The following is a 20,590-nucleotide window of genomic DNA, read 5'->3' on the forward strand; positions in this document are numbered from 1 at the left end:
AAATATCATAAGAAGCATTTTTACAGTTTTGTCGAATTTTTATGGTTAGCTAAACAATTATGCTTATAGCATGAGCTCCAAAATCCACAAAAATTATTGCCAAGGTTTTAAAGTTATTTCTAAATAGTAGAGGGTCTGGAAAGTCATTTAAAATTTTGAATCATATTAAATACAAAGATTTTTCATATCTTTTCCACACGACATATGCATAACAACAATTTTATCTTTCCAGATTTAAAACTACAAAACCCAATCCACCTACAGTTTATAATGCACATCGTACAAGCTGCAAAGGATTTATCAAAATCATGCATCATCTCTAGTCTCTTCTCACTTCTCAGCCTATAATAATCACACAATCACTCATCAACTTTTCCCTGCGTGCTTCCACCCAAATACACAGATGTTGAAATTTGTTATTCTTCACTTTTTCTTCTTCATCATCGTTATTTTTGAATTTGCAAATGGGTTTTCAGATTATGATGTTTTAATGAAGCTCAAAGCTTCATTAATAGTGGCATCAAATACCTCTGAAATATTAGACGACTGGAAAGTCGAAAACTCACATTGTTCGTTTTCGGGAGTTTCATGTGATGAAAACTTTCGTGTAACGTCGTTGACGATATCCTACGTTCCTATGTTCGGAACTATCCCGCCGGAGATCGGGATCCTGAACAAACTGGTCAATCTGACGCTCGTATCAGATAACCTCACTGGTCCAGTTCCGGTGGAAATGTCTAATTTGACGTCGATTAGATTCTTTAACATCTCCAGTAATGCTTTCACTGGCGAGCTTCCGGGAAAGATTGTGGCGGGAATGGCGGAGCTGGAGGCTTTCGACGTTTACAACAATAATTTCAGCGGGAGGTTGCCGGTGGAGTTTGTGAAGTTGAAGAATCTTAAAATTTTGTATCTCGGAGGTAATTTCTTCAACGGAGAGATTCCGGAAGATTACTCGGAGTTTCAGAGTTTACAGATTTTAGGTTTGCAACAAAATGAACTCTCTGGGAAGATTCCGGCGAGCTTATCACGTGTGTCGACTCTTGATCATCTTCTCACCGGGTATTCCAACAGTTTTGAAGGAGGGATTCCGCCAGAGTTTGGTTCTTTCAAATCACTAAAACTACTAGATCTCGCAGGTTGTAATCTCAACGGAGAAATTCCGGCAAGCCTTGGAAATTTGAAGATGTTGCATACTCTGTTTCTTCAGTTCAACAATCTCAGGGGAGAAATACCTCCGGAGCTTTCGGGAATGGTTAGTTTGAATTTACTTGATGTATCGAACAATAATCTAACCGGTGGCATACCGGAGACGTTCTCGGAACTGAAAAATCTAACTTTGATTAATATGTTCGGCAACCTTCTCACCGGTCCCCTTCCTCGGTTCATCGGTGATCTCCCGAATCTTGAAGTTCTTCAGATCTGGGGGAATAATTTCACGCTTGAACTCCCGCAGAATCTCGGCCGTAATGGTCGGCTAGATATGCTCGACGTCACCGGAAACCAACTCACCGGACCAATTCCGAAAGATTTGTGCAAAGGAGGTACAAGTCTCGTATTTAATTATTGAAAGAATAATAATTTAGATATTAGAATAAGAATGGAATCCGGAAACTTATGTGATTTTGGCGTTTATCTCAGGCAACTTACGACTTCTGATTTTAATGGATAATGACTTCTTTGGGGCCTTACCGGAAGAACTTGGTGGCTGCAAGTCTTTAACGAAGATTCGAATCATGAAGAATTTCATCAACGGAACTATTCCCGCCGGCATCTTCAACTTGCCGGAGCTTACCATGCTCGAGCTTGACGACAACAATCTTACCGGCGAACTTCCTAATAAAATGTACAGTCAGTCTCTTGAAAGTGTTTCAATGTCTAACAATTGGATCACCGGTAAGATACCTCCGGCGTTTGGTGATTTACCGAATCTAACAACTCTGTCTCTCCAATCAAATAAGTTCGTCGGTGTAATTCCAGAAAAGATATTTAATCTAAAGAAGCTTTATGAAATTAACGTCAGCGACAATAATCTTAGTGGTGAGATTCCGGCCTCCATTGCTACATGTGTGCAACTTACATCCATTGATTTCAGCAGGAACAACTTCATTGGTGAATTTCCGAGAGGAATTTTAAGTTTGATCAATCTGTACATACTTAATGTATCACGAAATCAACTTAAAGGTGAAATTCCGACTGAATTAGGTCACATGGAGAGCTTGACAGTGTTGGACCTCTCCTACAATCAATTCTCCGGCAGAGTCCCAATCGACGGACAACTAAAGGATTTCAGTGACACCATCTTTTCCGGTAACCCTAACCTTTGTTTACCACAAACCGCTCATTGTCCGATCATCTCCACATCACAAAACAACCCCCCTTCAATCCCCGCATCAAAGATTATGATAGTAATCATCGTTGTAATCACAACCTTATCGTTATTCATATAACATTCATCAAATATAAAAACAACGCTTAGATCTAAAAGTTGAAGACGTTCTGGAATGTTTGAAAAATGAAAACATAATCCGTAAAGGTGGAGCTGGAATTGTGTACAGTGGATCAATGACGAATAGTGTTGACGTAGCATCAAAGGGTTAATCGGTGGGAACCGTAGATTCGACGCCAAGATCCAAACGTTGGGAAAACCAGGAACATTGTCGGATTGTTTGGATACGTCTCCAATCATGAAAACAAATTGGTTATTTACGAGTACATGTCTCATGGAAGTTTAGGTGAGATTTTACACGGATCGAAATGAGCACATTTGCAGTGGGAAACGGGGTATAAGATCATTGTAGAATCAACGAAGGGACTTTATCACCTTCACCATGATTTCTCTAGGATGATCTTACATCGAGACGTTAAGTCAAACAATATACATTTGGATTCCGATTATGAAGCTCATGTTGCTGATTTTGGGCTCGCTAAGTTCGTGACGGATAATTATTAATGTGCTTCGGATTGCATGTCTTCTATTGCAGGATCTTATGGGTACATTGCACTAGGTAAAAGCTTCTAATGCATGTTGCTAATTACTCCATAAAAGTAGGTTATGTGAGAAGATTGTAGTGAAGATGAAAGTACTATCTATAATGCGCATTGTATGTGTATAATGCACATTTCATTTTATATTTTAATCTCTCAATTTTATATAGATTGTTACTTATAATCCTTTTATTTTGTGAAAATATTTTCATCCTTTTAGAATATCATTTTGACCCTCCACTAATAACAAGAAATAATGCCAATATGGATGACACTTTTAGCGTCGCTGGACCTTTTTAGCGACGACATCGGGCAAACACGCCTTTTTGTCGTCACTAAAGGTCATTAATGGTGCAGAAGTTGTTGTCGCTAATGTCTTTCCACCGGCGATCCAAGCGTTCCACAAGAAAATTGGATTGTGACTGCATAATTGTGGAATGATCCATCAGTTAGGGTTTAATCACAAAATAAACAATAGGGACGACGGCAAATTGCGACACCTTGTCGTCGCTACTGTGGTCGATCCGCATGACCAATCCTGACCCTACATTTTTTTTGGATCCAACAAATTAAAGTGACAGAAAAAGCACAGTTATTTCCTTCCAAATGGTCGCCGCTATTGCCCAGGTGTCACCGCTAAAGGGTTATCTCTTTTGTTCGGCCTTCTCGTCCTAAACGACATATACTGTAACGTTCGTGTTTCTGGGCTTGTCATTTTTAGCAATGTAATAGTCTAGGTTAACCTTTGTAACCCCAATTTGAAATAATAAGAACGTATTATTTGAGTATTATGTGTTTGAAATAATAAGAACGTATTATTTGAGTATTATGTGTTTTGTGCTTAATTGTTTAATTGTGTGATATTTGATTAATTAAGAATAAAATAAGCGTCAAATTTGAAGTGTGGGATAATCTCAATATCTTTGCATAAAGATGTAGTGGTCAAAACAAGGATTTCCGAAGATATAAAGAATGTCGAAATCCGAGTTATAACGAAGAAATTATTACCTGTCGAAGTTTCGCGACAGAACCAACAAACGTTGAATGATGTGAAAAGTGAAATTTACGTTAGAGCGGTTTTTAGCCAAAGCAATCTAAACGAGAATCGAAGATCTCGTTGTTGGTATCGAAGCGATAAAAAGTTAGGCGAGAACAGACGTCAAACGAAGAAGTTATGAATTTATAACGAAATTTTATGTACCGGCCTATTAAAAATAAATAATAAAAATAAAGTCAAAATTTGCCGACGGAGTCTAAACGAAAGTTGTAGAGCGTAGTCTCACATTCGCGTGGATATAAAGAACGTCGAAAACGGAGTTCGTATGAAGAAGATATGAATTTTCGAAGTTTATTAAATAATTAATAATTAAATTTAATTATTAAATCTCGGTATTATCCGAAGACGAGTCATCGGACTCATCCGAAGTACGCCCCGCGTACACCGAGGTATGTCGACATTCGCACTCGAGTACTTCGGATACGTAAGCAATGACGATTTCGGAGGCAGTACGCCCCGTATACTCCGAGGCTCCAGCCTCCTATAAATAGGATGCGAGGGCAGCCGGTTCTTTTGCTATTTTTCTCTTTTCTCTCTCCTGTTTTGCATCGATTTGCGTACCAGAAGTACCCCGAAGCCCCGGTAATATTCTCGAGCCCCGAAGCAAGTCCCGAGATCCCGAAGATCCTGAGAAGTGCGATTCCCAAGCCGAAGCTCTGCCTGCGAGAAGTTAGATTCTTGTGAAGATCTTCCAGATCTGCCGAAGAATACTACTTCTATAAGCCGTAGTGTTGTCCGATCATCTTCTGATCAAGTGAGTGTGTGGTTACTTTCTTCTAACGCATAATTATTAAGTATTTAATATAAAATACGTGTTATGTGTATATTTTGTTGTTATATGCGTGAATGTATATTCAATTTCTTCTATCTCATAGATACGATTTATTCTCTATGAAATACGTGTTATATGTATGTGTCTCATCTGTTGTTTTGGAATATGTATTGAATGAGAATGCTATACAGGTTTTAAACTATGCATAAAAATATATATTTTTATCTACTAATATGGCGGGTAGAACATGGGTAGATAGTTGGTGTGTAATAAACAGATGAGAGGCCTCGTTGTTGTTTTGATTCAGTCATCTAGCGGAGTTTAGATGACGACCACAGACTTTTCTAGACAGTCTTGTGGAACGCTAGCAGGTTCGCCACCTGTAGGTGTTAATGAACTTGGGTGTTCATTCCCTGTACTCCATCCCCCTCGTGGTTGCCTTATTTGACATATATTGCCGGGAAACCCCCGAATGCATGTGGTGTCGCCCCGATAAAATATTCTAAGATTAGGTCCCTTGTGTTAGTTGTTTTAGGGACGTAAAGTGAGAATAAAGGGAATGGGTAATTGGGTTATTGTTGATTGGTGGAATTAAATATAATTATTTATTGTGGGTTGAAAACCCTATATGCTCACCAGGCTCCCAAGCCTGACCCACTCAGTTTTATTTGTATTACAGGAAGTGGCGCAAGGGCATGAGATGGATGAACCATCAAGTTGTTTTGTTTACAAGTCTGTATATGTATATATTTGTTGAATGACTTGTAATGTTATCGTTTATGCTTTATGATCTGTATCGGACATGACATCCAGAGTTTTGATAATATAATGAAAATACATTTCTTTTATGAAATGCTTTGGTAAACATTGTTTTATCACGTTTTGTTTTTGGGAACAAATTCCGCAACTCTTTCAAATCAAAAGGATTTACTCTGAAATTATTTTAAAAGCATAAATGAAAATCGGTCTTTTCTGGCTGAGATTTTGGGGATGTCACATATACCTACCGCTAAAACTCTTTCGTTTCTCAAATGCGACGATTTGTGACATCACCACAACTACTGCCGATGCCACTGCTCTCCACCCCTACTAAGATTGTCGAACCACCGCCGTTTAACCTCCCTCGCCTATTGCCACCTCCGCTTGCGCAGACAGTCACCCCTGGTTACGACCTGCTACCGCCGGCCACATTCGTTTTTTCTTCCTGTGTCTCTTTCTCTTCTTTTCTAACCAACATTTTACCCGTTAATTGTTAGTTTTTTATATTTTTAAGGTAAATATTGTCTTCGGTAAGGACACCACATCACCACCGACTATAGCTATGTTTTTTCGGTGAACACATGTTAGTTTTCTTCTTCACTTCTGAATGTGTATTGTATGTATTGTTGAATGTATATGTAAAATTGATGTACTTTTGAATGTATATATGAAACTGTTGAATGTGTATGTAAAAATGTATGTACATCCGCCGACTCATATTCTTCTGGTCATTATAAATTTTTTTAAGTGATAATTACAAATTACAATTTTGATGTTTAATGATTTACAAACTAATTATAAGAAATTAATTAGCTTTATTATCCGATATAAAATATAATATACATCTAATTATTTACATGGAAATAGGTAACATTTCATTTCCTAAAGGTCTAATGTGAAAAAACTGTAGGGCTTACAATTCTCGATACGACTCGCAACAGGACTCGCAACATGATACAAAATAAATGGGTTTGAATTGTGTTTTTCAACCCGCCAACCCGTCAACCCGTTTATTAAACGGGTCATATATGAGTTTTTCAAAAAATAAACGGGTTGACCCGCCAACCCGTTTATATTTTTAATATATATATATATATATATATATATTATTTTTAAATGTATTTATGTATCAGGTATCAATATTTAATAAGTGTTATATAATAAGTACTATATATGCATGTATTAATGTTTAGCTTGAACATGTTTCTATGAATATTCTTAATTTTCATTTGGATGTTTAAGACTCAAGTAGTTAAGTGTCTAAAATTCGGATATGTTTGCATCAACCATCAAGAATTTATTCATGTTTAATTGTCAATTTTATTTATGGAATCTTACCCACGAACCCAAATCTGACTCACGAACCCGCCAACCTGTGAACCCATATAAATAAATAGGTTGACGAGTTATATATGAGTTTATGTTCCAAACCCGCAAACCCATGACTTGTATATTTAAATGGGTCATGTTTGGGTTGGCATATTTTGACCCGTCAACCCGCCAACTCGTGACACGTCAACCCGAACACAACATGATTGTCAGACCTAAACTATTTGTATGGGGTCTAGTGTACCATATACACGGATCACAAGAGCTTGAAGTATCTGATGGATCAGACCAACCTGAATATGCGCCAGAGGAGATGGTTGGATGTGGTAAAGGATTATGAGTGTGAGATCCTGTACCACCCGGGCAAGGCTAATGTGTTAGCCGATGCCCTGAGTCGTTGGGCGGAGAGTGCCCCGATACGAGATGTTTGTTTGTGACTGACAGTGATGACTCCGGTGTTGGACACCATTCGGAAGGCCCATGTAGAGTCAATGAGACCGGAGAACCGCAAAAGAGAGCAGGTGATCGGGCAGATATTTGAGTTCGTTGTCAATAGCCATGGGCTTATGACCTTTCAAGTTCGGATTTGGGTGTCGTTTGAAGGCGGGGCACGTACCATTCTGATGGAGGAGGCGCATAGATCGAGGTTCTCGATCCATACCGAGGCCACTAAGATGTATTTGGACCTGAAGAAGAAGTATTGGTGGCCCTGTATGAAGAGGGATGTCACGTGGTTCAAAGAGAGGTTCTTGACCTGTCGCAGGGTGAAGGTCGAGCACCAGCGTCCGCATGGCAAGTTGCAGCCACTTGAGGTTCCTGAGTGGAAGTGGGAACAGATTTCCATGGATTTTATCACCAAATTGCGGAGGACTGCGAGGGGTGTCGATGCAATTTGGGTGATTGTTGACTGGCTGACGAAGAGCGCTCACTTTCTTGCTATCAGTGAGAGCTCTTCTTATGAGAGGCTGGCGGAGTTATATGTGAGAAAGGTAGTATCGCGGCATGGGGTACCGATCTCGATCGTGTCACATCGAGATGTGCATTTCACTTCCAAAAATTCGATGAGGAATTGGGTACGAGGCTGCATTTTAGTTCCGCATACCACCCACAGACGGACGGTCAGGGTGAGCGGACGATTCAGACGCTCGAAGACATGCTGCGAGCATGTGTGTTGGACTTCGGAGGAAGTTGGGACACGTATTTGCCGATGGCTGAGTTTTCTTATAACAACAACTACCATTCGTGTATCAGAATGCCTCCCTTTGAGTTGTTGTACGGGAGGAGGTGTCGGACTCCCATATGGTGGGGTGAGGTCGGGCAGCGAGTGATGGGCAACACTGAGTTAGTGCTTCAGACGACTTAGCAGATACAACAGGGCAGACAGAGGTTGTTGACAGATCAGAGTCGCCAGAAGAGTTATGTGGATAGCCGACGATCCGAGCTTGAGTTTCAAGTGGGGGATTTCATACTCCTGAAGGTATCTCCTTGGAAAGGAGTGATCCGATTCAGGAAGAAGGGAAAGCTGGGGCCCCGGTACATCGGTCCGTTCAGGGTGACTGCGAGGTAAGCAGGGTAGCATATCATCTAGAGCTACCTGCGGAGTTGAGCCAGATCCATGATACCTTCCACGTGTCTCAGTTGAGAAAGTGTATAGCCGACGAGTCGGCAGTGGTACCGTTGGAGGATTCAGGTGGATGCCAGCCTGCATTATGTTGAGAGGCCAGTTGCGATTTTGGATCGGAAGATCAAGGTTCTGAGGAACAAGGAGGTGCCCCTAGTGCAGGTCCAGTGGCAACATCGGAGAGGGTCCGAGCCAACTTGGGAGCCGAAGTTGGGGGTGTATGAGCAGCATCCAGAGTTGTTTGCCGAGTAAGACTTCGAGGGCGAAGTCTAATTCTAGTGGGGAGAATTGTAACATCCGGATTTCCAGGTATTATATTTTATCATTTATTTTTGGAGTTAAGAGAGGGACTCAACGAGTTGACGCATAGACTCGTTGAGTAGGATCGCGATTGGCTGACTGGATAATGAAGGGACTCGACGAGTCGGTAAGGGTGGACTCGACGATTCCGTGCTGACGAATGAAACCCTAAATCCCCGAGCATGTGCCGTATTTAAAGGACCTTATCGCCCTTATTTGCGGCTACCAGTACAGAGAGAGATACCCTATCGATCTTGAGTGAGTTATGAGAGAGTTTGAGCCTCTTTGATCATTTTTGGTGTGATTTTGCAAAGGAGAAAGTGTTTCCAACAAGGGGGGGTCAAGAGGATTGCATTTCAGTGGGTTTTCAGCCTGGATCTTCAGTTTTGAGGTAGCTATTCGATCATATTCTTCTGTTTTGCTTAAGGGCATTGAATCTAGGGTTTTCTATACCCTTTTATGGCTTGTTTAGTTAAGTATAATGTTCTATAGGGTGCGAAACTCTAGATCTGGACCTTTTGAGGTCCAGAGAGCCTGAACCATTTTGCTTTTTGTGGTTCTATTGAGGATATGGACATAAGTGGCCATGTTAGAAGGGATTTCACCAAAATAAGCCTTGTGTGCAATGCATGTGTAGCAAGATTCGACCTTTACGTGGTTATTGGTTATGGGGAAGTCAGATCTATGGATTAGAGGAGCCGGATCTGACCTCAGAAGGTCAGATGAGTGTTGTCATAGGAGTAACTCACCGAGTTCATAAGTGGACTCAACGAGTCGAGTCGGGGTTGCCCTGCGATTCATTGTTGAGTAGCCCGACGAGTGGAGAGGGAACTCATCGTGCCAAGTGAGGCTTAGAAGGATTCGGAGGACCAGTGTGGACTCATCGATTCGCCCAAGTGCACTCGACGAGTCTGGTCAAAGTTAACCGTTGACTTCGTTGACTTTTAGGGATTAGTCAATGCTCGGACTCTTGAGCCATTATAGGGGTAGAATAGTCTTTTACCCTTCTTAGAGAACTTAGAGGGGAATTAATCTCGCCTTTGAAAGTCATATTGATTAGAGTAATTATTTATGTGATTAGGCGGAGACTAGTTAAGTATTTCCGAGTTTGAGATTCTTCGAGATTTCCTGAGGTGAGTCTTCTCACTATACTTTACCTTAAGTGGTAATTAGAGTTATGTGATAGAGTATCTTGTATGCTATTTATGTGATGTGTTGCACCGCATTATTTTTATGTGAATTATGTTGTGTGTATATCATAGTTTACAGAGTTAGGACCGGAAGGTCCACAAAGTTAGGACCAGAGGGTACACAGAGTTGTAGCCTCGAATGTCTATTATGTATTATATGTGGTATTTTGGGTAACTCACTAAACATTTATGCTTACAGTGTTGTGTTATTTGTTTCAGGTACCTGTGAGGATCGCGGGAAGGCGCCGACATGATCAGTACACACATGAGTTCTTTTTTTACATCATGATATTGGGTTGTGTTTCTATGGATTGATATCTGATACAATGGGATTTTTATAATATTTATGAATGAAAGTATGTTTTTAAAAATATGAAAAATTGTTTGAAAAATTATGGTGTTACACCATAACAACAAGTTCAGCCCCTCCCTCCATAAGTTATTTCGAAATAAATCCCCAAAATTACCATTTAAACCGTGTCCTCGAAACTCCCTTTCAAATCAAGGCCCATAAATTACCAAACAGCCCCCATCTTCTAAAATATTGACAATACAACTCCTTATGTTACCCCTTTAGCCCCCAATATCTTATTTATGACATACTCAGCCCCTCCACCTCTTTTCCTTTTTAAATTAAATCCAAATAATTACCAGATGCCCCTGTCTTCATATATATATTTGCAAACTGAGTCCGAAACTTAGACTTTTAATCCCCAACTTCTAAATTATGACAATTAGCCCTTCGAGACCATCCTTTGATATATAATTATTTATTTTAGGGCTACTATTTGTTCATTAATTTATTCATTTATCTAATAAATAAACGGGGTGTTACATATATATATAGAGATGTAAGTTCAAATAAAAACAGTAAATAATGTGAGAACGTAAAAATACTATGTTTATATTCTTCTACTATAATGAATGTTATATAGGTATATTGTTGAGGTTATTCTAATATAAATATTAACGTTTGATTATTCATATATTCATTAGAATGTTATTATTCTATTATAAATTTATGTATCTATATTTTTGTATTAAATTATAATTTTAGTTTTAATCTGTGATTATTCATATATTCATTGTTGAATAATGACATAAAATTGTTGATACAAAATTCATTACAGAATAATAACATAAAAATAGTGTTTTTATGTTCTCACACTATTTACTGCTTTTTATTTGAACTATCCCCTATATATAGATGTAAGTACAAATTATATATATATATATATATATATATATATATATATATATATATATATATATATATATATATATATATACTCTAATAAATGAAGTTCTTTTTTGACACATGTTACAATCTCATTTAATTTCACAAATATCATTTTGTGGTTATTTTGAATTAATTTTTTTACATGTCATTTTATGGGTTTTTCTATTTTAATAAATTTCACATAATAATTGAATGTAATAATTAAAATAAATATAATAATAAATGAATATCAATTTCATTAACGAACTTACATTCTTATTTTAAAATTCTCAAATTAAAGCTCATTAGTTTATTTTATATATTTATTTAAATTTAAAAGATAAAAAATCAATTTTAATAATTCATTATTTATCTTATAAATCCAAAGTTCTTAAATATTTAGATATTTATATTTAAATTTTTTTAATTAACATATAGATATTACACTTAGTATATATAAAAACACTTTAAGAACGTTGTTATTTGCTTTGTAAGTGCATTTCATACTTATTGCTTAAAATACCATGGACATAAGTTTGGTCCCCTGTGTAAAATATGAACGAGACTTTTCGTGAGCTTTTTTTAGTGGAGACAATTTGAAGTGTTGTTGATTCTGTTTTGGCCACTAAAAACATAGCAAATAAACCACCATAAAAAGGTCCAATTATTTAAAGTATAATTCATCAAATAGTATCCATAGACTTTTAACCTTTTTAAAAAATATATGTACATATCAACTAATTCACGATCAATATCTATCGATCACATATTGTTCTTGATACTTGACTTTATGATATTCCCCCATCACTCGATGATATTCTACAATTCATGGTTGGGAATCACACCCACCCCATTAAACACTTGGAATATGAGCATCTTATTTCTCTCCCACATAAAAAGAATTTGTCAATATTTCAAATAATCTTATACCCATTATATTATTATTATTATTATTATTATAAACCTTAAAAAAGCAGTATATTAGAATTCGACCCATCTATATCAAATGATTGTTTAATAGTTAATTGAGTCAAATATGATTGAGTGAATATTTAATTAAATGAGGTCCTAACTTTTTATCTAACTTTTGGATTGTTTTATATGTCTTTTACTCGGTCTAACAAGAGACCGAGTAATATCTAATCAGATTTAAACTGTTTGATATCACATTTAAAAGCATCTAATTTTGTTCTGGCTTCTCTGACATGTCTCTTACTGGATCACATTAAGAGTTGGATTGTATCTGACTCAATTAGTAAGATATATATATATATATTATATATATATATATATATATATATATATATATATATATATATATATATATATATATATATATATATATATATATATATATCAGAGACCATAAGACTGAATCAGAAACTTTTAATTATGATATCAAACAATTTAAATTTGATTAAATCAAACTCAACTACTTACTAAATCCAATAAAAAAAACATATCAATGTCTTTAACCCTTAAATCCAATAAAAAAAAACATATCCATGTCTTTAACCCTTAAAATTGTTACTAATATATTTCAATATCACATTTATTAACAGAATAACATAAAATTGGATCAATTCGTAGTTAAACTTTAATTTACATAGTTCGTTAAACTTTAATTTACATAGTTCATATGTATTAGTTTCCATAAGAGTTAGATGTCATAGTTATAAATGTAATTAAATGTTTACTTTTTGTATCACCATGTCCTCATATGTTATTTGCAATAAATTTTATACATAAATTATATATATATGTGTGTGTTTGTGGACGTACGCAAAAATACATACTAGGTGTTGCCAATATTGAAATAGGTGTTGTCGATGCCACACAGAGACACCTACTAGGTCCGTCCATGTGTGTGTGTGTATATATATATATATATATATATATATATATATATATATATATATATATATATATATATATATATATTAGAAGTGGCAATGGGTCAATATCACATTTATTAACAGAATAACATAAAATTGGATCAATCCGTAGCTAAACTTTAATTTGAATAGTTCATTTGTATTAGTTTTTCCATAAGTGTTAGATGTCATAGTTAATTTTTGTGACGTATGAGAAACGGAGGGTCGAGAGAGGCTTATTGCACGATCCACTCAACCGCTAATAAATGTTGCATAAGATAAGAGAGTGGGAGGTCGGCCCCCACCCATCTGGAGGTGTATCACCGTGTTCTCAGATGTTATTTGCAATAAATTTTATATATATATATATATATATATATATATATATATATATATATATATATATATACATACTAGTTGAATCCCCGCGCGTTGCGCGCAAATATAATTATTTAATTAAAATAAAAACATTTAACAAATTGTTATTTAATATTTATACATGTAAAACCAATATCAATAGCAAAACAAACTCTATAATTTACATATTAGTTTTATTAATTGTAATAAATTTATATCATTAGTTACTTCCACTATTAACTCATGATAATAGAAATTGTTTTATATTGTGTAAATTATATATAAAACATATATTGATTTTTATCAATAAAAACCAAAGTTGTATGAAAAAATAAATACTACAACTTTAAATGATTTTATAGAACGTTTTAAGTAGTGGAAATTATATATAAAATGTATGTCCATTTTGTATATAAAATAAATAACAAATAGTTTGAAAAACGTTATAGCTATTAATAAAATAAAAAGACTACAACATTATAACATTTACATCAAACAAAACTTATCAAACACTTATAATTAATTCAAAATGAATATTTAGAAATCAACATATATTTGATATATAGAAACATTGTTATAAAAAATTTGTGTCGAAATAACCATTGATGCGACAAAACATTTTTTCCGATTCTTTCATTTTGAATCACTAATATTTTCAAACATATAATTTTTTAATCAAAACTTACTTATATATTATTAATATAGCTACAATGTGTATAATCAATAAATGGAAAATAAAAAGCATTGAACATTAATAACTATAAGTTGAAAAAACTTTTGAATGTAGTGGATAATAAAGGTAAATTATATTAAATTTAAATAAAAAACTATTGAGTTGTAGTGAGAGTTTTAAACTCTTAATTTGTGGCTACTAATGTAATATAAATATTAACAATTATATGTTATAAAAACAATATTATAAGTAGTTGTCATTGAAATAAAAAAAATTTATACTAAATTGTAACTAATATTATAATAATTTAAGTACACCGATAAAAAAGATATAAAAAGTTGTTTTTCAATCAAACTGAATTAAGTTTTTGATTTAAAAACTCTAGGTATTTTTAGCTAATTTATAAATAATTTATTTGATTATTATTTATTTCCTATATTATTATTATTATTATTATTATTATTATTATTATTATTATTATTATTTCAAATAATAATAAATTTTTAATATAATATAATCTATTATTTATTTTTATGTTATTTAAAACAATTATTACTTTTTAATAATTAAAAACTACTTATTTGAAATTTTTCGTTATTATATTTTAAGAATACTATGATCCTTTTTTATTGTACTTTCATTTCTTTTCGTTAAAGCTATAAAATATTGGAAGAGAATGAACGGTCCAAATAAAATGATGATCTGAATTTCAAAATTATATTAATTGTTATGTACTGCGACCAATCTTACAATAAATGTTAAGAGTAGGTTAGGGGAGGAGGAGTGTTAAATTATAGGTATATTTTTATCACTTATATTTTCTTATGAAAATATTAATATTTTATTTATTTACATTTCATTATCGATAAAAATCAAATAGGGAAAAAAGAAAATTGACAAATGTAATAAGATAATTTATTTTTATTACTGTACATCCGTATAAGTTTTGATAGAACATAAATAATTCATTTTTATAACACACTAATTATTGATTTTCAACAATAAAGTCATATCATATTAAAAGTCATTTGTTCTAATTATTCATTATCACTAACAATTTGGAATAATAATTATAAACTCATTTCATCAAAATTAATTATAAAAAACTCCATCGATGTTATTTACAATAAAATAAAGTGATAGAAACTAACATAATATAACACATACCTAAATTTGAACATGTGATTATAGAAAGATGCATAACACAAAAAATTAAAAAATGATCTCAAGTAAACCTTTACAAACATACCTAAATTTGAATATTGGTTAATATCTAAAACTTACATGCACACAATTTGAGTTTACATGAATTTATATTTGGAAAAGTTTGAATTGTTTTCTTACATCCATGGAACTACTCACATAACTTTTCAAACTATACAAATACAATCTATCATTGTATGTTGACATACATGCAATATGTAATCTACAAATTTTTATATTGGCTAAATATTTCATTTAAATCATTAATTTAATTAACATGATTTGAAGAGTTTTAAGAGTTACAAATCATAATATTTCAATTAATTTGTATAAGTTGAATAGTCTTGGGAGTTTCAAATGCATGATGTTCAAGGAAAATGGTATTGGGAGTTTAAAATGCATGAGGTTCAAGAAAAAAATGCTAGCTTTATAAATATATAACGATGATAATGATAATGACTAGGCGAATGCCCACGCGTTGTACAGAAAGACCAATATAGTTGAAGTCTTTACGAATATATGTTTTGTTTAATATAGTAATAAAGTAATTGTTAAATTTGATATAATAATTCATATACTAAATTGAAATAATTTATTGATTATTTTGAATTATATGATAATATATACATCTATTATAACTGCATAATCTTAATCGTTTGAATGACTTCTACCTGCGAGTGACACATGAATAAATTTAAATATAATATATGGTTTAATATTATTTATAGTTGTTGTTATTGTTAATTATTTTTTAAAATTTGTTTGCTTAATGTTTTAATTTCTATCATTATAATTATTTAAAACACCAAACATTATTTTTTTGATTTTATTGGTAACAGTATAATCATTTATATAGAGTTATTTTTAACTATTGTTATTGTAAGTTATTTTAATGTACTTATTTGGAAACTTTTAACGATTATAAAAATATCTTTAAGAAATATTTTAGTTTAATTGATATTACAATTTAATTTTTGCATTTATCACTACAACTTATCACTTTTAACTATTTATAAAATATTCTTCAGTTTTTTAAGTGGAACTAAAATTTGTATTTAAGTTGACATTGTAATGTTATATTTAAATTAATAATTTAAGTATTTTGTCCAAACTGTTCAAAAGTTGTAGCTTTAAACTGATAATAATTTATATATAACAACATATTAAATCTAAGAAATTAAGTATAATATGTTAAAAGTTAAAGACATAACTTTATAAGTAGAAGTATATTATATTATTTTAAAATTGAAATTTAGTTTATTTATGATTACACTTTAGATTTGATATTTATTTGACCTTATTAACCAACTTATAATCATTATTACAAAGACACTACAATTTATCACTTTTAACTATATACATAATATTTTTTGGGTTGTTTAAGTTAAACTAAAATTTACATTTTAGTTGACCCTGTAATATTATATTAAATTAATAATTTAAGTATTTTATACAAATTGTTCCAAAATTGTATCTTTAAAATGATAATGGTTACATCAAACAATATATTAAAAATAATAAATAATATATAGTATATTAAAAGTTAAAAAACATAACTTTATTAGTAGTAGTAAATATATTATTTTAATATTGAAATTTAGTTTATATATTATTACACATTAGGTTTAATATTTATTTAACCTAATTAACCAAATTATATTTATTATTAGAAAGAAATTGAAAAGTCATAAGAGTTTCAAATGAATGTGGTGAAAGGAAAAATGATGGGATTTCAAATGAATGCGGTGAAAGGAAAATTGATTCTTTTATAAGTATATAAAGAATTATATATATATATATATATATATATATATATATATATATATATATATATATATATATATATATATATATATATATATATATATATATATATTGGTAAAGATTTAAATAAGAGCCCCAAAAAAGTTAAAAACCGTAAAAACCATTTATTTTTACATCATTTATTTGTCATTTTGAGAAAAACACATTCTATTAGTTTGGATCTGACATCATTTTCCAAGAAACAAAAACATATCATTTCACCTCCTTCAACCACATCTGATGAACACCACCACACCACCACCGCCGACGGCGACCTCACTGCCGACATCCCTTCCACTACTGTTGCTGACAACGTCAAATCACCACCAGCAACACCAACCACCTTCTATTCCATTTTTTCTCAGATCTTCGTGAAATACAACTTTCCAAATGTTGATCAAAATCGCCATAATATATTAGAACAAGAGAAAAAACCGGCAAAGACGACCTCCATACACCAGATCTACAATCATCGCCTTCCGGATCTACTTCATCTTCGATTCATCCATATGTGCTTCGTTTCTAACTACTTCAGATCTAGATAAGTCGTCGGAATATCTCAGATCTAGATAGAAACTAACGAAAATGACCACCATACGCTGAGATATCTTAAATCTGAAACCTTAGAGCCGCTACTAACGTGAATCATTGTCGTTGCTACCGTTTGATACACCAAAAGACAAATCTGGGAGTGACAAGGCCAGATCGACCAGATCCGGTGTGTGGCGATGATCTAACAAAACCTTTTCCATCTATATCTGGTTCGACTTTAATTCCTCCAAATTTGCTTATTATGTAGCCAAATTTTTTTTTTATCTCTGGCCACCTTTTTCCATCGACGTCGATCTCGCAACCACTGGCCGCCAACCATTAGATATGGATTTGTTAACTTCAGATCTAGAACATCCGCATTCAGTCTGCCCTCATCATTGACGTCATCTTTATATTACTTCTGATCTGTGAATTGTGCTTTATTTCGACCTCTAACATTTCTGAAGCACCAGAAAATGTCATGTCACCTCCCTTAACCTTTTAGATCTGAAGCCAAAGATGCCGGAAAAGTCACCAACTCTCATCAACCTTTTAGATCTGAAGCAAAAACGTAACAATTTTTCAGATTTGGATAGATCTGCTCAAATCTAATGTGTTTGGTGTAGTTTCAGGCATCAATCTTGTATGTATGAAACATTTCATGGTGGCCACCTGTGGTACCGCCACCGTATCAGATCTCTTCCACCATCACCATCGCCTCGCCTCAGATTGCTGAAAAAATCATCATTTGCCATCAACATTTAGATATGGAGTCAAAGGTGCAACGATTTCTCATATCTGGTTAGATATGCTCTGATCTTGAATATTCGGAGACTTTAAGGAACATGATACTATCATATCTGTAAATCACATCAGATCTGAAAACAATAGGCACACAAGGTGTTTGATGAAAAGTTTCAACGAGACCTGTAAGTTTTTAAGTTATTAATAAGTGTTTAAATTTTTATGTTAAGCTGTGAATTAGCGTTTGAAGTGTGTAGTATACTATGAATTCTGATTTTTTAGACATTAAGTTGTGAAATTGTTTGCAATATTTAATTAAGTGTTGAATTAGTATCTGAAATGTTTTAGTAAATTGTGAATTTTTGATTTTGTATCTAGATCTGAATTTTATACATGTAAATGAGATGTGAATGTAGTGTATTAAACTATGAATTTTGTATATTAACCTGTGAATTTTATTAACAACTTAATATAATAAATTCACATTTTAATACACAATTTGTAATTTAGGGGTGAACGTGGTGCAGTTCTATGCGGTTATTAGCCAAAACCTCACCACTAACCGCAAATACGATTAATCCATTTTCAAAACCGCTTGGTGCGGTTATTTTTACGGTGCAGTTAGGCGGTTTATTTTTGCAGTGCGGTTTTTTTTGTTGCGGTTATTAACCATATGAATTTGGTGCGGTTATTTTGTTTGGTTTTTAACCACAATTTAGAGCTCAAACGGTTTTAAGAGTTCAAACATATTACTTTTAATGATAAAAAAAACCATAAGTTATAAGACAATTAACTTAAATCACAAACAACTAATATCTTAAAAACGTCAAATCAATAGTAATTAACAATAAATATCTTAAAATTGTTTAATTTCACCATTTTTCAAAGTTAAACATAACAAGAAACAACACTTTTGTCTTCTAGTATTTTATCTATCTTTCATCCATGAAGCTTGTTTTATTTTTAATATTTAATATAGTAATAATTAATAATAAAAAAATTGTATGTAATATATGCAGTGCGGTGCGTTTTTATTGCGGCTTTTGAAAACTGATAACCGCACCGCACCACCGATTTGCGGTTTTTGAAAAACAGAAAACCTCACCATCGGTTTTTATTGCGGTTGTAGTTTATCGATTGTGATTTATGCGGTTTTTGCGGTTAACTTTAGTTGCGGTGCGGTTTTTGCTCACTCCAGATTTGTATTGTGCTCACAAGGTGTTTGAAAAATGCTTTAATAAGTGAAATATTTTTTTAAGTTGTGAATAGTGTGAATGAGAGTCCTAAACTGATTTATTAAACTGTTAATGAAATTTTTGAAATGTAAGCTTTAAGTTGAGAACATGGTTTTGATTTTATAGTTTTTATGTATTAAAATGCAAATTAACTATATTAAGTTATGAATAATATGAATAAGTTAATAATTATAAAAAAAAATGCTTAAGAAACTAGTTCATAAACTTATTCATATTATTCAAAGTTTAAAAACATACGTTGTTTTTATTCATATTAACAGTTTTTTATATAATTGTTAAGTTGTTAATGCATGGATTTTATGCATATCTGATTGTTTCAATTAGAAAAAAAAAATTAAGCTATGAATGTCTGATTTTTTATAAGTTTTAGTTGTGATTAAATGAATTTATTATTAGTTTTAAGCAGTATATTTATGAATTTTATAAGTTTTAATGTGAATTTAAACGTGTTTTTATTATATTAACGTTTTCTCAAATAATGTAAATTTAAGTTTTTTATGTTGTGAATTGTGATGAGTGTGTGAACTGCTATCTAATATAACCCCTAAGCTTCAAAAATCATTAGATGTAATTTTTGACATGTAAATATATTTTATTAAAATGTGAATTTGTGTATTCAATGTATTAAGTTATGAATTGAGTATATTATGTTGTTAATTTTTTATGAAATTAATTTTTGCTTCTAATATATAAGATGAAAAAACCATTATAGATAGATTTTATTTTCTCTAATTTTGAATAACATGTAAAATTTAAATTGTGAATATTATATAAATTAAATTTTGAAAGAAACATTAGCCTACATATCTAAAGGTATAAATATATATACTAAATACAGAATATGGATGTGAATGTATAGTTTTTGTGTGTTAAACCGTGAATTTGATATATTAAGTTGTTAGTTTTGTGTATTG

General features: G+C 32.5%; 1 pseudogene across 1 annotated transcript; it reads left to right on the top strand.

Annotated features, from left to right (window-relative positions):
* Positions 1–210: 210 nt before the first annotated feature.
* Positions 211–3,172, top strand: LOC145010938 (receptor protein kinase CLAVATA1-like; annotated as a pseudogene). Its single transcript, XR_013663990.1, has 2 exons — positions 211–1,544; positions 1,642–3,172. The product of XR_013663990.1 is annotated as a receptor protein kinase CLAVATA1-like (transcript).
* The last annotated feature ends 17,418 nt before the right edge of the window (positions 3,173–20,590 follow it).

The sequence above is a fragment of the Lactuca saligna genome, chromosome 8 (genome assembly GCF_052625555.1).
Source record: "Lactuca saligna cultivar CGN05327 chromosome 8, ASM5262555v1, whole genome shotgun sequence".
NCBI classification, from domain to species: Eukaryota; Viridiplantae; Streptophyta; class Magnoliopsida; order Asterales; family Asteraceae; genus Lactuca; species Lactuca saligna.